The 19,314-nt window shown below is 49.9% G+C and overlaps 1 long non-coding RNA gene across 1 annotated transcript in view; it reads left to right on the forward strand.

The window, feature by feature from the left end:
* The first annotated feature begins 2,194 nt into the window (after positions 1–2,194).
* The window catches only part of LOC132813956 (uncharacterized), a 68,875-nt gene continuing 51,755 nt past the window's right edge, over positions 2,195–19,314 (forward strand). The window contains exon 1 of the long non-coding RNA XR_009644239.1: positions 2,195–2,387. This is a non-coding gene — a long non-coding RNA (uncharacterized LOC132813956). The remainder of the gene's footprint in view (positions 2,388–19,314) is intronic.

Here is a 19,314-nt window from a genome sequence, read left to right on the forward strand (position 1 = left end):
TCCCAGCCTGACTCTCACTGCCATCCATACATCGCACCCAGCCTGACCCTCACTGCCACCCACACACCGCACCCAGCCTGACACTCACTACCACCCACACACCGCCCCAAGCCTGACCCTCACTATCACCCACACACCGCCCCCAGCCTGACCCTCACTACCATCCACTCACCTCCCCAGCCTGACCCTCACTCCCACCCACGCACCGCCCCCAGCCTGACCCTCACTACCACCCACACACCGCACCCAGCCTGACTCACACCACCATCCACCCACTGCCCCCAGCCTGAGCCACAACGACATCCACACACCGCCCCCAGCCTGACCCTCACTACCACCCACACAGCGACCTCAGCCTGACCCTCACCGCTGCCCACATCCCGGCACCAGCCTGATCCTCACCACCATCCACCCACTGCCCCCAGCCTGACCCACACCGACGTCCAAACACTGCCCCCAGCCTGACCCTCACCTCCTGCTAAAACCGTCCCCAGCCAGACCCTCACCAACGTACACACACCGCCCCAAGCATATCCCTCACCGTCGTCCACACACCACCCCAAACCTGATCTTCACCGCCGTCTAAACACCGCCCCCAGCCCAACCCTCACCAGAGGACTGGAGGGAGGCAAATGTAGTTCCTCTCTTCAAGAAAGGAATTAGGGAAATTCTGGGCAATTACAGACCAGTCAGTCTCACGTCTATCGTCTGCAAGGTGTTAGAAAGAATTCTGAGGGAGCGGATGTATGACCACCTGGAAGAGCATGGTTTGATTAAAGGCAGTCAGCACGGCTTTGTAAGGGACAGGTCATGCCTCACAAATCTTATTGAGTTTTTTGAGGATGTTACTAGGCAGGTTGATGAGGGTCGAGCTGTGGATGCTGTGTATCTTGACTTCAATAAGGCATTTGATAAGGTTCCCCATGGTAGGCTCATTCAGAAGGTCGGGAGGAATGGGATACAGGGAAATTCTGTCTGGATACAGAATTGGCTGGCCAACAGAAGACAGCGAATGTTAATGGAAGGAAAATCTTCTGCCTGGAAGTCTGTGGTGAGTGGTGTTCCACAGGGCTCTGTCCTTGGGCCTCTACTGTTTGTAATTTTTGTTAATGACTTGGATGAGGGGATTGAAGGATGGGTCAGCAAGTTTGCAGATGACCTAGAGGTTGGAGGTATCGTTGACAGTATAGAGAGGGATGTTGTAGGCTGCAGCGGGACATTGTCAGGATGCAGAGATGGGCTGAGAGGTGGCAGATGGAGTTCAACCTGGATAAATGCGAGGTGATGCATGTTGGAAGGTCGAACTTGAAAGCTGAGTACAGGATTAAGGATAGGATTCTTGGCAGTGTGGAGGAACAGAAGGATGTTGGTGTGCAGGTACATAGATCCCTTAAAATGGCTACCCAAGGGGACAGGGTTGTTAAGAAAGCATATGGTGTTTTGGCTTTCATTAACAGGGGGATTGAGTTTAAGAACCGTGAGATCTTGTTGCAGCTCCATAAAACTTTGGTTAGACCGCACTTGGAATACTGTGTCCAGTTCTGGTCACCCTATTATAGGAAAGGTGTGGATGCTTTGGAGATGGTTCAGAGGAGGTTTACCAGGATGCTGCCTGGACTGGAGGGCTTATCTTACGAAGAGAGGTTGACTGAGCTCGGAGTTTTTTTCAGTGGAGAAAAAGAGGAGGAGAGGGGACCTAATTGAGGTATTCAAGATAATGAGAGGCATAGATAGAGTTGATAGCCAGAGACTATTTCCCAGGACAGAAATGGCTAACACGAGGGGTCATAGTTTTAAGCTGGTTGGAGGAAAGTATAGTGGGGATGTCAGAGGCGGGTTCTTTACACAGAGAGCTGTGAGAGCATGGAATGCGTTGCTAGCAGCAGTTCTGGAAGCAAGGCCATTGGGGACATTTAAGAGACTGCTGGATATGCATATGGTCACAGAAATGTGAGGGTTTGTACATTAAGTTTACGTTCCATAAGGATCAATGGTCGGCACAACATCGTGGGCTGAAGGGCCTGTTCTGTGCTGTACTGTCCTATGTTCTATGAAGTGTATCTGTACCTTTCGACCATCTGCACCCTGTACTGACAGGTAGGGCTCCCTCAATACCTTAGAAACCATCCCCCAGTATGTTTATCCCCAGAGCACCTCGTAAACCTGTTTGTCAACTTTCAGCAGAAGCAGCCTCAGGGCATTGAGCACAGACTGAATGACTCAGTGACGCTTGGATCAGGTCAGATCAAATTCTCAAGCAAACAGATGGCTGGGGATATTCAGTAGCAACGGTGAGGAGAGAGAGGAACAATTCACATTTCAAGGGACCCTTCCTCAAAACGGTCTGTTCTGAAGGAACTTTCCCGCAGAAATCACTGGATTGAAAGGTGAACTCTGTCTGTCTCTTTCTCCCTCTCCCATCAGAGATGCTGCCGGACATGCTTAGCTTCTTCAGCAATCTCTGTATTGATGTTTCAGGTCTCCAGTGCATCCGTACAGATTGGTTTTAGTGTTGAATTCTCAAGCTTGCTTTGTTCAAGGGATTGAATCCCTCGGCTACAAAGGGGAGTCAGTTACCTCAGCCAACTGGTTCGTGATGCCAACATTGTTGGCTCAATCTCTATCATGTCTGAAATTACCATGAAGGCCCCAGCTTCTCAACCTCGCCCCTCACCTGAGGTGTGTCACCCAACAGGCCTCTCTCTCTGACAGGACAGCAGCTCTGGGGTCCTCCTGGTCTATACTAACTTCCCCACTTTAAAAAGGTACTCCAGGAAGAGAACTCTTTACATGGTTCAGGTCAAAACCCTGGAGCTCCCTCCCTAACATCACTGTGGGACACCCAAGGACTGCAGCAGGAGAGTACAGCTCACCCCCACCTTCCAGGTAACTATTAGAGGGTGTGGGAATCACATGCAAGCCCCATTTGAAAATAAGTTTATTACAGGGTGACGGTGGATGGTCACTAAGACTGTTTCTGTACCTGTGCTGAAATCAGCATAACGATGAAGCAAAGGGTGGGTTGAAGATGACAATGATAGCCTTTTGTATGTTGGTGTTTATTGGAGTTTGTATCGACAGTATGAATGTTTGAGCACTTATTCAAGGGCATGCAGGAAGCTGCCAGAGGAAGTGATGGGGGCTGGTACAATTGTGACATTTAAAAGCCATCAGGATGAGTATGTGAATAGCAAGGGTTTAGAGGGATATCAGCCAAGTGCTAGCAAATGGAACGAAATGAGATGAGAATATCTGGTTGGTATGGTCGCGTTGGACAGGAAGGACTGTTTCCAAGCTGTGTATCTCTGTGACTCTGTGCCTCTGAATAGACTATTACAGAGAGTTTCAGACAGGGCTTGGACTGTGTGTCTCGCTCATACTTCCTCAGAATCTGCAAACCCTATGACTCTAAATTTCCACAACACTACATGAAATAGAAAAAAGAGGGTCAGTGCTGAGGGAGTGCTGCACTGTTGGAGGGTCAGTGCTGAGGGAGTGCTGCACTGTCGGAGGGTCAGTACTGAGGGAGTGCTGCACTGTCAGAGGGTCAGTACTGAGGGAGTGCTGCACTGTCAGAGGGTCAATACTGAGGGAGTGCTGCACTGTCAGCGCATCAGGCTGGGGCATACCTGCATTGTAAGAGAGTCAGTACTGAGTGAGTGCCACACTGTCAGATGGGCTGAATGGCCTAATTTCTGCTCCCATGTCTTGTGGTCTACGAGGAATATCTGGAATTGTTCAGTACATTGCTGCTTCTGCGTCCTACAGACCCTGCTCAGCAATGATTCCCGTGTCCAGATTCCAGAGACTGTGTTCAAACAGACCGTCTTCATTTGGTTTTTGAACTTGAAGAGGTTCCATCCTCTTTTCCCAAGGTTGGAGGGTTCATTTCACGTGACTGACCTGCCAGCTCAAAGGGAGATTTTCATGCTGCAGGGCTGAGGTTTATTCCTCAGCTTCCGTGTGCAAATCCCAAATGGATCCCATTGCCCCACACTCAGCACAGTCGTGTGTTCCTTATTTCTGAGCTTCCCAATGCTCATCCACTTCCAGAATGACATCCACACTCCTCCAAGTCGTATCGCAGGCCAAATACCTGGGAGAGAGGAGGGCTAAGAGAGGAAATAAAAACCTGAAAGGACTTTACAGTGACATTAAGGATGAATTGATAATGAGAGAAAGAGTAGGCTGTGGAAGACAGTGAGAGTTTGTACATGGACCCAGAGGGTGTAGTGAATGGATGCATTTTGTCAGTGCTCGCTGGGACAGGGTTGATAATAAATCGTGGAGATGCTCTGTGACACAATTAAATGAGTAAACATATATATAGAGAGATGGTTCTGAGTGGTCTGGCCTTCTTACAACCCAATAAATCTCCAAAGACGGTGGAAATGTATCTCAGTTTACCGAATGAGGTGATGGAGGAAGTAGCAGGTACACGAGCAAACATTTCCAAATCCTCTCTGGCCACAGGAGAGTTGTCTGCAGACTGACCATGTGGTACTGTTATTCAAGAGGGAGCATGGGATATACCAGGCAGCTCCAGGCCAGTCAGGTTAATATCGTGGGTGGGACGTCTGTTGGAAGCAAGTTTGGGAGATAGAATTAATCAGCATTTAAAGAGACTGGAGTTCATGAAGAACAGTCAGAATGGTTCTGTTAAGGGGAGGTCAGGTCTGACCAATGGGATCGCACTGTTTAAGGAGGTGACCAGGTGTGTAAATAAGGGCAATACTTTCCTGTCGCCTGCTTGGAGGTCAGTAAGGCTTTTATCAGGATCCATACCGAAAACTGATAGATGAATATATAAACTCCAGATCCAAAGAATTTGGCGCAGAATGCTGAGTGACAGGAAGCAGACAGTGATGGCCCAATGAGAAATCTCTGTCCGTTCATGTCTCACTATTGGGGTCTTGCTGATGTGGCTGATAGAAAAGATTTAGGTTTGAATGGTGGATGGTTCATCATTGGGTTCATGAATGAGATGAAGATTGGTTGGGTGATAAATACTGAGGAGGATAGCCTTAGGTTACAGAAGGATGGAGATGGCTTTGTCAGATGGACTGATCAGTGACAACGGGTGAGGTGCATGAAGACTGGAGGGTGGTTAATGATGGACCATTATTGAAGTAAGGCTGCAAGGTACAGCCATTGTACTATGGAGCTGTGAGCCTGATGGCAGTGGTGGGTCAGCTGTTGGAGGGCATTCTGAGAGACAACTTACATACATTTGGAAAAGCAAGAATTGATTCGGGATGGTCAGCTTGGCTTTGTTTGTGGAAATGATGTGTCCAACTTGATAGAGCTTTTGAAGGGATGACCAAGGAGACAGATGAGAAGTTTTCACATGGGAGACTGCTTAGTAAAAGGTTAGATGAGATGACATCCAGGGAGAGAGGACAGCACGGTGCCTCAGTGGTTTGATTCTAACTCCCCGGTGACTGTCTGTGTAGAGTTTACACATTCTCTCTGTACCTGTGCGCGTTTCCTCCGGGTGCTCCACTTTCCTCCCACAGTCCAAAGATGCCATGGGAAATGTAGCATTCCCGGGATCGAGTAGAGGATGAGAGTCTGGGTGGGATGCTGTTCAGACAGTCAGTGTGGGGTCATTGGACGGAATGGCTTGCTTCTACACTGTAGGAATTCTAAAATTAATCCAGAGAGACAAGTCATGTTCTGGGAATCTGGGCTCCAGTCTTGGACAGGAGTGGATGTGGGTCCTGACCGTCTGAAGGGGTTTGAACACAGTCTGAGGGGGGAGCTGGGCTGAGCCCAGAAGTGTTGAGGGTGTGAATGTCTGAGGGACTTTGGGGGTTAAACCCAACAAAGTGGTGCTTTCTTAGATTTTGGGGGGGTATTTTCTGAGGTACTGAGGGAGCACTGTCTGAGGTACTGAGGGAGCACTGTCTGAGGTACTGAGAGAGCACTTTCTGAGGTACTGAGGGAGCACTGTCTGAGTTATTGAGGGAGCACTGGTCTGAGGTACTGAGGTAGAAGTATCTGAGGTACTGAGGGAGCACTGTCTGAGGTACTGAGGGAGCACTTTCTGAGGTACTGGGGAGCACTTTCTGAGATATTGAGGGAGCACTGTCTGAGGTATTAAGGGAGTAATATCTGAGTTATTGAGGGAGAACTATCTCAGGTATTGAGGGAGCACATCCTGAGGTACTGAGGGAGAACTATCTGTGGTATTGAGGGAGCGCTGTCTGAGGTTTTGAGGGAGCACTATGTGAGGTATTGAGGGAGAACTATGTGGGTATTGAGGAAGCACGTTCTGCGGTATTGAGGGAGCATTATCTGAGGTATTGAGGGAAAACTATCCGAGTTATTGAGGGAGAACAATCTGAGGTATTGAGGGAGCAATTTCTGATGTACTGATGGAGCACTGTCTGAGATATTGAGGGAGAACTTTCTTAGACATGGAGGGAGCACTTTCTGAGGTACTGAGGGAGCACTTTCTGAGGTACTGAGGGAGCAATTTCAGAGTTATAGAGGGACCACTATCTGAAGTATTGAGGGAGCACTGTCTGAGGTATTGAGGGAGCACTTTTTGAGGTATTGGGGAGCACTTTTTGATGTACTGAGGGAGCACTTTCTGAGGTATTGGGGAGCACTGTCTGAGGTATAGAGGGAGAACTATCTGTGGTACTGAGGGAGCACTTTCTGAGGTACAGAGTGCCGAGGATAGAAAGGAACAGATGCAATTCCCTGATCATTTCCTCAGGGGCCCCGAGGCACTCTGGTGTTGTAACTTGAAATGGAAGCCACTCCCCATTTCAGAAGATTCAGATCATTTTAAACAATCAGTGAAAAATAACAGCAGGATGTGTCTGAAACATGGTTTGGAGGAAAACGTTCATCAATCTATTGTTACTTGTTGCTTGGAGACTTTTAAGAAATGCAGGCACCCAAACAGACTAATGCTGTCGATGCAAGAGGTGGGGCAAGATCCAACAAGTCTCTGTAGCTGCTGTCTGTCTCCGTGGAGCAGTCACCATGTGAGATCAGAGTTCAGTCCTCAGAGAAATCATTTCTTTATCAATACCTCAACCATGCCTTTACAGCTGTGTGTATGACAGAGAAACAGAGAGAGAGAGAGAGACTTCCCGTGGTTGTGTGTGTGAAAGAGTGGAAGCATGTGTATCTCTGTGTGTCTGTATATGTTTGCGTGAGAGAGAAAGTGCATGTTCATGTGAGAGTGTGTGGCTGTGTGTGTGTTTGAGGGTGTGTGTGTCTCTGTGTGCATGTGTGTGAGTGAGAGTGTGTATGAGAGAGTGTTTATGTGTATGAGGGAGAGTGTATCTGTGTGTATGTGTGTGTGAGAGTGTGTCTGTGTATGTGAGAGAGAATGTGTCTGTGTGTCTATGTGTCTGTGTGTCTATGTGTGTATGTGTCTGTGTGTCTATGTGTGTGTATGAGAGTGTATCTTGTGTGAGAAAGAGTGCGTATGTGTGTGAGAGAGTGTGTGTGCATGTGTGTGAGAGAGTGAGTGTGTCTGTGTGTGGGAGAGTGTGTGTGCCAGTGTGTGTGAGAGAGAGTGTGTCTATGTGTATTTGAGGGAGCATGTGTCTGCGTGTGTATGTGTGTGAGAGAGAGAGTGTAACTGTGCGTTTATGTGTGTGTGTGTGAGAGAGCGTCTGTGTGTCAGAGAGATTGTGTGTCAGTGTATATGTGTGAGAGAGAGAATGTGTGTGTCCATGTGTGTGCGAGAGAGTGTGTCTATGTATATTTGAGGGAGCGTGTGTCTACGTGTGTACGTATGTGTGAGAGAGAGTGTAACTGTGTTTTTATGTGTGTGTGTGAGAGAGAGAGTGTGTTTATGTGTGTGTGTGAGAGAGTGTGTCTATATGTGTTTGAGGGAGCGTGTGTCTGCGTGTGTATGTGTGTATGAGAGAGAGTAACTGTGCATTTATGTGTGTGTGTGACAGAGAGCGTCTGAGTGTGTGAGCGAGTGTGTGTCAGTGTGTGTGCGTGTGAGAGTGTGTGTGTTTGTTTGAGGGATCGTGTATCTGTGAGTCTGTGTGTATGTGTGTGAGAGAGAATGTCTGTGTGTGAGAGACAGATAGTATGTGTGCGTGTGAGAGAGAGTGTCTGTGAGTGTGTGAGAGACAGAGTGTATGTGTGTGTGAGTGTGTGTGTGTGTGTCTGTGTGAGAGAGAGTGTGTGTCTGTGTGTGCGTGAGAGAGTGTGCCTGTGTGTATGTGTGTGTGTGAGTGTGTGTGTGTGTGTGTGTGTGTGTGTGTGTGTGTGTGTGTGTGTGTGTGTGTGTGTGTAAACTAGCCAATCTTATCAGGTGCCCATGAATATAAAACCCAGCTGCTGTTTCAGGTGAATTGGTCCGTGTGTCTCCAAAAACACAAAGGCTGCAAGAGTGACTTAACTGGGGGAAAGAGAGTGCTGTTCATTCCAGTGGGGATTCATCCAGTAACCCTTCCCCACACACTAACATCCCTCTGGCAATGCAGTGACTGGTCCTGCACACAGTGCTCCAGGTACAAACCAATGTAATGTCACCGTAGTCTTACCAGACCATGGGACAGCTCCTCATTACAGAGCGGTGTCTGGTGGTGTTTTATTCAGAGGGTCACCATACCCCAGCTGAGGGGAGAGGGAGGGAAGGAGAGTCCTTCACAGTAACTCTAGCTAGTGTGGTAAGCTAACCGCCCAGCCAACTGAGCTAACCGACCTCACTCCAGGGGCAGGCCCTGTATAACCCAATCATTGCCAGCCTGCACCTCAATAGGAGCCAGGAGCGAGGCCATTCGTCCCCCACCCTAAAACCAGAAGGGAGAGCACGGGAAGTTGATGAAGGAAACAAGCCCCTCCCATGTGGCCGTCTGAAATGGATCTGGAGGACATGGCAGACCTGGCCTGCTGTTTGCTTCCCCGGGATTGGCCTGCTCCACTTTATAGTGAGAGACTGAGGGGAACCTCGAGGAGATTTCACTTCTCACTGAGAGGCTGCAACTCCGATCCACACCTGGCTAGTTCCCTCCGTGACTCACAGAAGAGTGCAGCACTCTACAGATCAGGCCCTTGTATAGTCATAACCTCCAGTGAGGGGGCCAAGAGCTGGGAGATAGCGCTAAGAACATAAGACCATCCGAAATAGGAACAGGAGGAGACCATTCAGCCCCACGAGCATGCTCTGCTATTCAATGTATGATTCAACATTTGTTTCAGGAGCTGAAACCCGGACAGTACAGAGACAGAGAATTCTGCCATGAGGAATCATCAGAGCGCGCGCGCGCACACACACACACACACATACACACACACACACACACACACACACACACACACATATACACATACACACACACACACACACACACACGAATTGTGGAATTCTGGCTGACTGTGGGAACGGGGAGAGAAAAAGGAGCAAAATGCTAGAGAGGGGTCTGATCCCACAGATCTCACTGCTTCCCTCTCTCTCTCTGCAGCTCTCATGTCTATTTCTGTGTTCCCAGATCTCTTTCCCACATCTCTCCTTCAATCCCTATCTCTCAACATCCTTCACATCTCTGTCCTGTTTCCATTTCCCAGTAGATTCCCTTCCCCCTTTGTCACCTCACTAGATTTTTCAGGAATGCTTAATCATTCAGTCTTTCACAAAACTAACACCTTGCTCATCTCTCTCTGCATCTGTGTCTCAGCTCTGTGGGATCTTGCTATTCCTGTCTGTACATCACTCTAGCCACATCACATCAGCCCCCACCACCACCCCACTCTCTCAGCTCTATCTCTCTGCTGTTGCAACTCCTCTCTCTCTCAGTCCTCTCTCTCTCCCTGGGATTTCTGTCTTGCTGTCTGCCTGAACGTCTCTCCCTGTCTTTCTCTCCCCATTTTTACCTTGTATCTGTCTGACATTGTATTTCTCTTCCTGGGGTTTCTATCCCTCTCTCTCTCTCTGTCTTTCTCTCTTCTGCTCTCTCTCAGTTCTTCACACTTCCTCTCCCTTACCCTCCCCCCACCCACTGCCTGCCTGTCTTTCTCTTGTTCTCTCCCTCCCTCTCACTGTCTGCCCGTCCATCTTTCTTTCTCTCGTGTAGTTTCTCTCCCTCTTTCTCCCTGGACCCCTCCGCTCTGTCCCAGTGACTGGGGGAAGGGGCATTGGGAAGACTTTCCCTTAGTGCCTGGTCTCTCTCAGGTTTTACCCCCACAGTAGGGGAGGAACAGGAAGTACCACGCTGAGTGCGTCTGAAATAGAGAAAAAGAGAAAGAGAAAGGGAGAGTGAAAAAAAGAGAGAGAGACATGGAGAGAGTGGAGATGGAGAAAGTGGAGAGGTAGAGATCAGCAGGAAGAGTCAAGGAGGTAGAGTGAGAAAAGGATAGAGTGAGAAGACAGGGAGATAGAGAGAGAGAGAGAGTGAGAAGGACATATATGGAGGGAGAAGGACAGTGTGTACGACTGGCGATGGGTTTAGAGTGCGATCTTGCTGTTCATTACAACAGTCAGTCAAAAGGCGAGTTAGTCTCTACACTATGTCCTCCAGCCTAGGGGCTGTGAGTCTGCATGGGAAGGGGGAGAGTGGGAGACACGGAGGGAGTGGGCCAGCCAGAGACAGGGGGAGTGTTTGGTGGGGTTTTGGGGTTGGTGAAGAAAGAAGGGGCTGTTGTCAGAGAGAGATGGAGGGAGGGATAGCACGTGATGCAAAGTCTGAGACAGGGTGGAGAAGAGGTCTCCACACGAAGGATAGTCAATGAGGCCATTCAGGGGCCAATCCTGAGGATCCTGAACAGGACCAGGATCATTTAATGGGGGAGCGGGGAATGATGGGCAGAAAGGACTCCAAGCCTTCTGTAATTCTGCGACTGGGATCTTGTTGTACATTAAAACAGTCACAGGCCAGTCAGTCAACCCAGACTCATTTACCGGTGTGAGAAAGTGAGGACTGCAGCTGTTGGAGAGTCAGAGTTACAAAGTGTGGAGAGTCGATGGTTCAGGCCTGACCTGCTGGGCTTTTCCAGCACCACACTTTTCCACCCATTTCCCTCTGCCCCAGGGAGTGGGGCTCACAGCAGTGTTGGGGGCAGTGAAATGTTTGAGGGGGGCACATTTGGTGAGGTAGGTATTTGGGAGGGAAGGTATTTGGGGAAGGGGATAAATTTGGGAGGACAGTGAAGATGAGGGGCAAATGTTTTTAGGGGGTTCAAAATTATTTCAGGTCTGAAATAAAGAAAAAGAGAAAGGGAGGGTGAGAAAAAGAGAGAGACGGGTAGAGAGAGTGGGGATGGAGAAGGGGGATGAGAGAAAGCTGGCGCAGAGACAGACAGTGAGAGGGAGGGTGCGAGAGAAAGGCAGATTGAGAGAAAGAGACAGACAGGGAGAGAGAAGAACAAAGAGAGAAGGGGACATCAGACTGAGACAAACAGGTGTTGAAGCATGGACAGACTGAAGGGGGGACACTCAGTATTCCAGTTGGTTCCAGCTATCTCTCTCTCAATGGGTTTTCACACTCCCTCTCTCCCATGCTCCTGGGGTTTGCTTCAGCTTGTTTCTCTCCCTCTCTCTCTCTCCCTCTCTCTGGATGGTCAGCCGGTCTCTGTCCCTTGCCATGTTGGTCAACTCAGAAAGCCTCCAGAAAATTCAAGAGATCAGTCTGCAGGTGATCCCTGGTTTTGTTCATTTCTGGATGGTTTCCCAGAACTTTCTATCGTTCTGGCCAATTCGGAGAATCCGTTAATAGTTTGAAGCGTTGCTGATCATTTGGATGGCTTGTTGTTGTTAGTTTCTTTGTGTAGCAGGCCCCGGTGCCTTCCTGTCTGGGCCCTCCTTGGTTTGATGGAGACGTTGTTAGGGCTATGTCTGCCCAGGGGAACTGTTGCCTTTGACATTATGCTGATGGGATAACCATCTGGCTGCTGTCTGGCTTTTGTGAGTTGGGTGTATAACTTGTCCAATATACCCAGCATCTCTTGGCTGTCTATCTGTGTTTTAGCAAGGAGGCCGCAACATTTCACCCATTCCCCCTCCCCCACCCAGTCTTTTGAATGGCAAGAAGCTTATACAATGAATTACAAACCTCATTTTAAAAGCTGGTTATGTTTCTTGTCAGAGTAGCCTGCTGTTTGAGCGAAAGCCACTTTGTATATTGGTCAAACCGATTGTCATATGGCTGATAAGTGATATCATAGAATCCCTGCAGAGCAGAAACAGGCCCTTCAGCCCATCGAGTCCACAATGACCCTCTGAAGAGAATCCAACTCAGATCCATCCCCTAATGATATCCCTGAAACCCTGCATTTCCCATGGCTATTCCTGATAACCTGAATATCCCTCGACACTATGGGCAATTTGTCAAAAATGTACACCATTGAACAGTGGGAGAAAACCGATGCAGATGCAGGGAGAATGTACAAACTTCACACAGACAGTTGCTCAAGGGTGGAATCAAACCCAGGTCTCTGGCGCTGTGAGGTAACAGTGCTCACCACTGAGTAACTGTGGCACTCCTAACTGTTTCGACAAAACATATTCCGTTCTGAGAATCTATACAGAATTGGGATGCACAGCCAACATCCAGTGAGCAGAATAAATGCAAGGGAATGAGACCTGCTGGCTCAAACTCCTGGAATTCCCTCCCTAAGGACATTGGGGGTCCACCACCTGCAATAGTTCAAGGAGGCAGCTCACCACCCAAACCAGCTCCCGAGCAGCGACGTACAGGCAGTCAGTACTGGGCCCAGCCAGGAACACTCAAACGCTGCAAATGAATGAAACTAAGGTGATTACCCGGGGAGTTCCAGCCCCTGGGGGTGTATCCAGGTATTATTCAGCATGATCGTACCCATGTGTTGCAGCCTGTAAGCCTAACCGCCGGTATCCCGAGATATATCAAGGTGAGTGCAGTTAGGACCACAGCCGATGTGAGAGGAGCCGAATTCGTTAATGACAGGCGGTGGGAATGCCGTGGTGTGACGTGTTCCTTCACATTTAAATAAGGGTTGTCCCTGTCAATGTTCCCTCTATCTCCACAGCATGTGGGATGGAATCATGATAACCCATCCAAATACCTTTTTTAATATAATTCCGATACTTTCGACTTCAAAGATCTCCATCCTAACTTTGTCACTTGGGATAAGTGGAATCCTTCGTCCCAAGCCCAGGTGTCCCATCGAGAGAGTCCTTACAGCTGTTACTAACCCAGCCCTTGGTGAGCTGCTGTCTGTGACAGTGAGAGAGCTTGGTGTGGGTCTTCTCCTGGAACAAATATTGACGCTGTTTGTCACTAACCCTTGATGGGACTTTTCTCGAGCAGTGAGGAGCGTTGCCTTCATTTCATCACTTCGTTGCCCTCACTGTTGTCCCTCAGGGAGGGCTGAATGGCCTGGTGGACAAAGTCACATGGTGATTAATTTAGTTTGTTTGTCAACATCCAGTCCGTGTATGACAGACTGTCGGTCTGTCTCATCCAAAAATGTATCTGAGTTTGAGACAGGATCAGACAGAGCAGACTTTTTGGTGCTGCCCCCCATCAGAGTGGCTGGAATGGCTGTTGTGTGCGGAGTGAGACCATCAGCTGTCTGACTCTGGATAACCACAGGATTCATGGAATCTGAGTTCGGCTGTGGCTCAGGGCTGGGGGCAAAAGTGCAGTTACCTGGGAGCAAGGCAGTAGCAGACCCCATCCATGGGCGGGTGTAGATATGTCAGTGTGGAGCTTGTCGTTAGCTCCCTGGGGAGGTAGAATTCCAAAGGCACACACTATCCCATTCTGGAAGGAGTCCTACAGTGTGGAAACAGTCCATTTGGCCCAACAAGTCCACACAGACCTGCCGAAGAGTAACCCACCCAGAGCCATTCTCCCTACCCAATATTTATCCTTGACGAATGCACCTAGCACCACAGACAATTTAGCACGACCAATTCATCTGACCTGCGCATTTTTAGATTGTGGGAGGAAACCGGAGCACCCAGAGGAAACCCACACCGACACCGTGAGAATTTGCAAACGCCACACAGACAGTCACCCGAGGCTGGGGTCGAATCCGAGTCCCTGGCGCTGTGAGGCAGCAGTGCCAACCACTGAGCCACCATGCCACCCCAACTGAGTTTGTACGTTCTCCCTGTGTCTGCGTGGGTTCCTCTAGGTGCTCCGGTTTTCTACCACAACCCAAAGATGTGCAGGTTAGGTAAATTGGCCATGCTCAATTGCCTATATTGTTCATGGTTGTGTAAGTACGTTCCATTAGTCAGGGGTAAATGTCAATTAATAGGGTAAGGGAATGCTTTTGGTTGGAATAATCTTCAGAGGGCCAGTGCTTTGTTGGGCCGAAGGGCCTGTTTCCACAGAGGAGGGATTCTATGATTCTATGACCGCTGAGACACACCACTAGATACAGGCCTTCAGTCAGATTATTACCCTCGGCTTCCTCCAATCAAGCCTATTGTGTACCCAGTTTGCCAACGCCCCCTAGATTCCATGTGATCTAACCTTCCAGAGCAAGGTACCATGTGGAACCTTATCAAAGGCCTTCCTGAAATCTGTAGAGTCTACATGTACTGGCCTCCCCCCGTCAAACTTCCTGATCACTGCATCAAAGAACGCTAACAAATTTGTGAGGCATGGTCTCCCACACACAAGGCTATGCTGACTACTCCCAATCAAAAGCTATATTTCCAAATGCATGTATATCTAATATCTCAGAATCTTCTCAAGTAACTAACTTACCATGGATGTTCGCCTTACTGATTTGTATTTCCCAGGTTTTTCTTTGCAGCCCTTCTCGAATAAGGGCGCAATTGTTGCTTCCCTCCAATCTTCCGGGATATCACCCGTGACTAACGGTAATGCAAAAAGATCAGCCAGAGACCCCACAATTTCTTCCCTCGCCTCTTGCAGTGTTGTTGGATATATTTGGTCCGGACCAGGATATTTATCCACCTTCAAACATTCTAATGCATTCTACACTGCCTCTCTTGTGATATGGATTGTTCACAAGAGATCATCACTAACTTCCCCAAGTTCCCAAGCCTTTGTGTCCTTCCCCAAGGTCAACACAGAGGTGAAATAAATCCTGCGATTCTGCACATACATGTCCACTTTGGTCCTTGATGAGTCCTAGTCTCTGTCTAGTTATTCTTTTTCCATTAATATACTTCAAGAATCTCTTTGGATTCACCCAAATCTTCTCAGCCAAGGTCATCTGCCCTCCTGATTCCCTTCTTCTGTAAACTCTTGTATCCCCAGGGATTCCCTTGACCCCAGCTGCCTGTACCTGAGCCATGCTTGCTTTTTCCCTGTCTGAAGCCTTAATGTCTGTTGTCATCCAGGGTTCTTTCTTCCTGCCAACCTTACTCTTCACACTCACAGGAACGGACAGGTCTTGAACTGGAGCTATCCCACAGTTAAAGAACTTGCACGTGCAAGAGGTCCCTTTGCCTGCAAACAAACTTCTCAAAAAAAAACCCGCAAGCTGCTGTCTAATTCCGTAAGAATATGCTGTGCCCCAATGTAGATCTAACACCTGGGGACCATGTTGCCTTACTCCACAGTGGTTACAATATGAATAGAACTATGGCCACTGTTTCCAAAGTGCTCCCCCATTGTCTCCTCAACTCCGAACACTCTGGTTGGGTTGTTTCCCTTGTTTATGGAAGTAACTGGACAACACCACCAGCATCTCAATGTGCACTTGTGAAACTTTATCTCTTCCATGTGAAGGAACGAGGCCCACAAATCTCCATTTAATCTGGCTCCCATCGAAATTCCCAGGAACAGTACGGCCCAGCTTATCAGTGCGCCCAGTTAACTGAAGCAAGGCACAGAAAGGGTTCAAAGTTATTTTCACTGAAACGGTTCTCAAGTAAATATCACAGATTAGTTTGAGAAAGGACTTGGAGCTGGAAGAAAGCTTCCTCGAAGTGTCTCCATCTAACCGTTTGGAGATTGAAAGGGCATCGTGTTCTCTCAATGTTGTCACAGTCAAATACACAAAGGACAGGCTTAAATATTCATATTTCCATCTCACTGAGCTGATCTGGGAGAGGTGGGTCAGGGAGGGGGAGATTGTTTTGTTGGGTGGGGATCAGTCAGGGAGGGAGAGTGTTGGAAAGAGATGAGCCAGGGTGGGGGACTAGCTAAGGAGAGGCAGATTGAAGAGTTGGATGGAGATTAGTGAGGGAGGGGGTGATTTATTGTTGTGCAGGGATCATTCAGGGAGGGGGAGATTGCAGTGTTGGTTTAGGATCAGTCAGGGAGGGGGGTACTGTTGGGTTGGAATGAGTCAGGACGGGGGTGAGTGCAGTGTTGGGTCGGGATCAGTCAGGGAGGGGGAGATTGCAGCGTTGGGTAGGGATCAGTCAGGGAGGGGGAGATTGCAGTGTTGGGTAGGGATCAGTCAGGGAGGGGGAGATTGTAGTGTTGGGTAGGGATCAGTCAGGGAGGGGGAGACTGCAGCGTTGGGTAGGGATCAGTCAGTGAGGGGGAGATTGCAGTGTTGGGTAGGCATCAGTCAGGGAGGGGGAGATTGCAGTGTTGTGTTGGGATCACTCAGGGAGGGTGTGAGTACAGTGTTGGGGAGGGATCAGTCTGGGAGGGGGAGATTGTAGTGATGGGGAGGGATCAGTCAGGGTGGGGGAGAGTGCTGTGTTGGGTAGGGATCAGTCAGGGAGAGAGAGACTGTAGTGTTGGGTAGGGATCAGTCAGGGATTGGAAGTTTACAGTGTTGGGTAGGGATCAGTCAGGGAGGGGTTGAGTGCAGTGTTGGGTAGGGATCAGTCAGGGAGGGCGAAATTGCAGTGTTGGGTAGGCATCTGTCAGGGAGGGGGAGATTGCAGCGTTGGGTAGGGAAAAGGCAGGGAGGGGGATGTTGCAGTGTTGGGTACGGATCAATAGGGAGGGTAGATTTCAGTGTTGTGTTGGGATCAGTCAGGGATGGGGTGAGTAGAGTGTTGGTTCGGAATCAGTCAGGGAGGGGGTGACTGCAGTTTTGTGGCGGATCAGTCAGGGAGGGGAAGGTTACAGTGTTGGTTAGTGATCAGTCAGGGAGGGGGAGGTTACATTGTTGGGTAGGGATCAGTCAGGGAGGGGTTGAGAGCAGTGTTGGGGAGGGATCAGTCAGGGAGGGGGAGATTGTAGTGTTGGGGAGGGATGAGGCAGCGAGGGGGAAATTGTAGTGTTGGGTAGGGATCAGTCAGAGAGGGGATGAGTGCAGTGTTGGGAAGGGATCAGTGAGGGAGGGGGTGAGTGCAGTGTTGGGTAGGGAACAGTGAGGGAGGGGGTGAGTGCAGTGTTGGGTAGGGATCAGTCAGGGAGGGGGAGATTGTAGTGTTGGGTAGGGATCAGTCAGGGAGGGGGAGACTGCAGCGTTGGGTTGGGATCAGTCAGTGAGGGGGAGATTGCAGTGTTGGGTAGGGATCAGTCAGGGAGGGGGAGATTGCAGTGTTGTGTTGGGATCACTCAGGGAGGGTGTGAGTACAGTGTTGGGGAGGGATCAGTCTGGGAGGGGGAGATTGTAGTGATGGGGAGGGATCAGTCAGGGTGGGGGAGATTGCTGTGTTGGGTAGGGATCAGTCAGGGAGAGAGAGACTGTAGTGTTGGGTAGGGATCAGTCAGGGATTGGAAGTTTACAGTGTTGGGTAGGGATCAGTCAGGGAGGGGTTGAGTGCAGTGTTGGGTAGGGATCAGTCAGGGAGGGCGAAATTGCAGTGTTGGGTAGGCATCTGTCAGGGAGGGGGAGATTGCAGCGTTGGGTAGGGAACAGGCAGGGAGGGGGATGTTGCAGTGTTGGGTAGGGATCAATAGGGAGGGTAGATTTCAGTGTTGTGTTGGGATCAGTCAGGGATGGGGTGAGTAGAGTGTTGGTTCGGAATCAGTCAGGGAGGGGGTGACTGCAGTTTTGTGGCGGATCAGTCAGGGAGGGGAAGGTTACAGTGTTGGTTAGTGATCAGTCAGGGAGGGGGAGGTTACATTGTTGGGTAGGGATCAGTCAGGGAGGGGTTGAGAGCAGTGTTGGGGAGGGATCAGTCAGGGAGGGGGAGATTGTAGTGTTGGGGAGGGATGAGGCAGCGAGGGGGAAATTGTAGTGTTGGGTAGGGATCAGTCAGAGAGGGGGTGAGTGCAGTGTTGGGAAGGGATCAGTGAGGGAGGGGGTGAGTGCAGTGTTGGGTAGGGATCAGTGAGGGAGGGGGTGAGTGCAGTGTTGGGTAGGGATCAGTCAGGGAGGGGGAGATTGCAGTGTTGGGTAGGGATCAGTCAGGGAGGGGGAGCTTACAGAGATGGGTAGGTATCAGTCAGGGAGGGGGTGAGTGCAGTGTAGGGTAGGGATCAGTCAGGGAGTTGGAGGTTACAGTTTTGGGTAGGGAGCAGTCAGGGAGGGGTGAGTGCAGTGTTGGGTAGGGATCTGTCAGGGAGTGGGAGATTGCAATTTTGGGTAGGTATCAGCCAGGGAGGGGGAGATTTCAGTGTTGGGTAGCGATCAGTCAGGGAGGGGGTGATTGCAGTGTTGGGTAGGGATCAGTCAGGGAAGTGGACATTGCAGTGTTGTGTGGGGATCAGTCAGGGAGGGGGGAGATTGCAATGTTGGGTCGGGATCAGTCAGGGAGGGGGTGATTGCAGTGTTGGGTAGGGATCAGTCAGGGAGGTGGACATTGCAGTGTTGTGTGGAGATCAGTCAGGGAGGGGAAGATTGCAATGTTGGGTAGGGATCAGTCAGGTATGGGGAGATTGCAGAGTTGGATAGGGATCAGTCAGGGAGGGGGAGATTGCAGTGTTGGGAAGGGATCAGTCAGGGAGGGGGAGATTGCAGTGTTGGGTAGGGATCAGTCAGGGAGGGGGAGATCGCAGTGTTGTGTAGGGATAAGTCAGGGAGGGGTGTACTGTTGGGTTGGGATCAGTCAGGGAGGGGGAGGTTACAGTGTTGGGTAGGGATCAGTCAGGGAGGGGGAGATTACAGTTTTGGGGACGGATCAGTCAGGAATGGGGAGATTGCAGTGTCGGGTCAGGATCAGACAGGGAGGGGGAGATTACAGTGTTGGGTCGGGATCAGTCAGGGAGCGGGAGATTGCAGTCTTGGGTATGGATCCGTCAGGGAGGGAGGGATTGTAGTTTTGGGGAGGGTTCAGTCAGGGAGGGGGAGATTGCAGTGTTGGGTAGGGATCAGTCAGGGAGGGGGAGATTACAGTGTTGGGTAGGGATCAGTCAGGGAGGGGGAGATTGCAGTTTTGGGTAGGGATCTGTCAGGGAGGTGGAGATTGCAGTGTTGGGTCGGGATCAGTCAGGGACGGGGTGAGTGCAGTGTTAGGTAGGTATCAGTCAGGGAGGGGGAGATTGCAGTGTTCGGTATGGATCAGTCAGGGAGGGGGAG

The sequence above is a fragment of the Hemiscyllium ocellatum genome, unplaced genomic scaffold, assembly GCF_020745735.1.
Source record: "Hemiscyllium ocellatum isolate sHemOce1 unplaced genomic scaffold, sHemOce1.pat.X.cur. scaffold_565_pat_ctg1, whole genome shotgun sequence".
NCBI classification, from domain to species: domain Eukaryota; kingdom Metazoa; phylum Chordata; class Chondrichthyes; order Orectolobiformes; family Hemiscylliidae; genus Hemiscyllium; species Hemiscyllium ocellatum.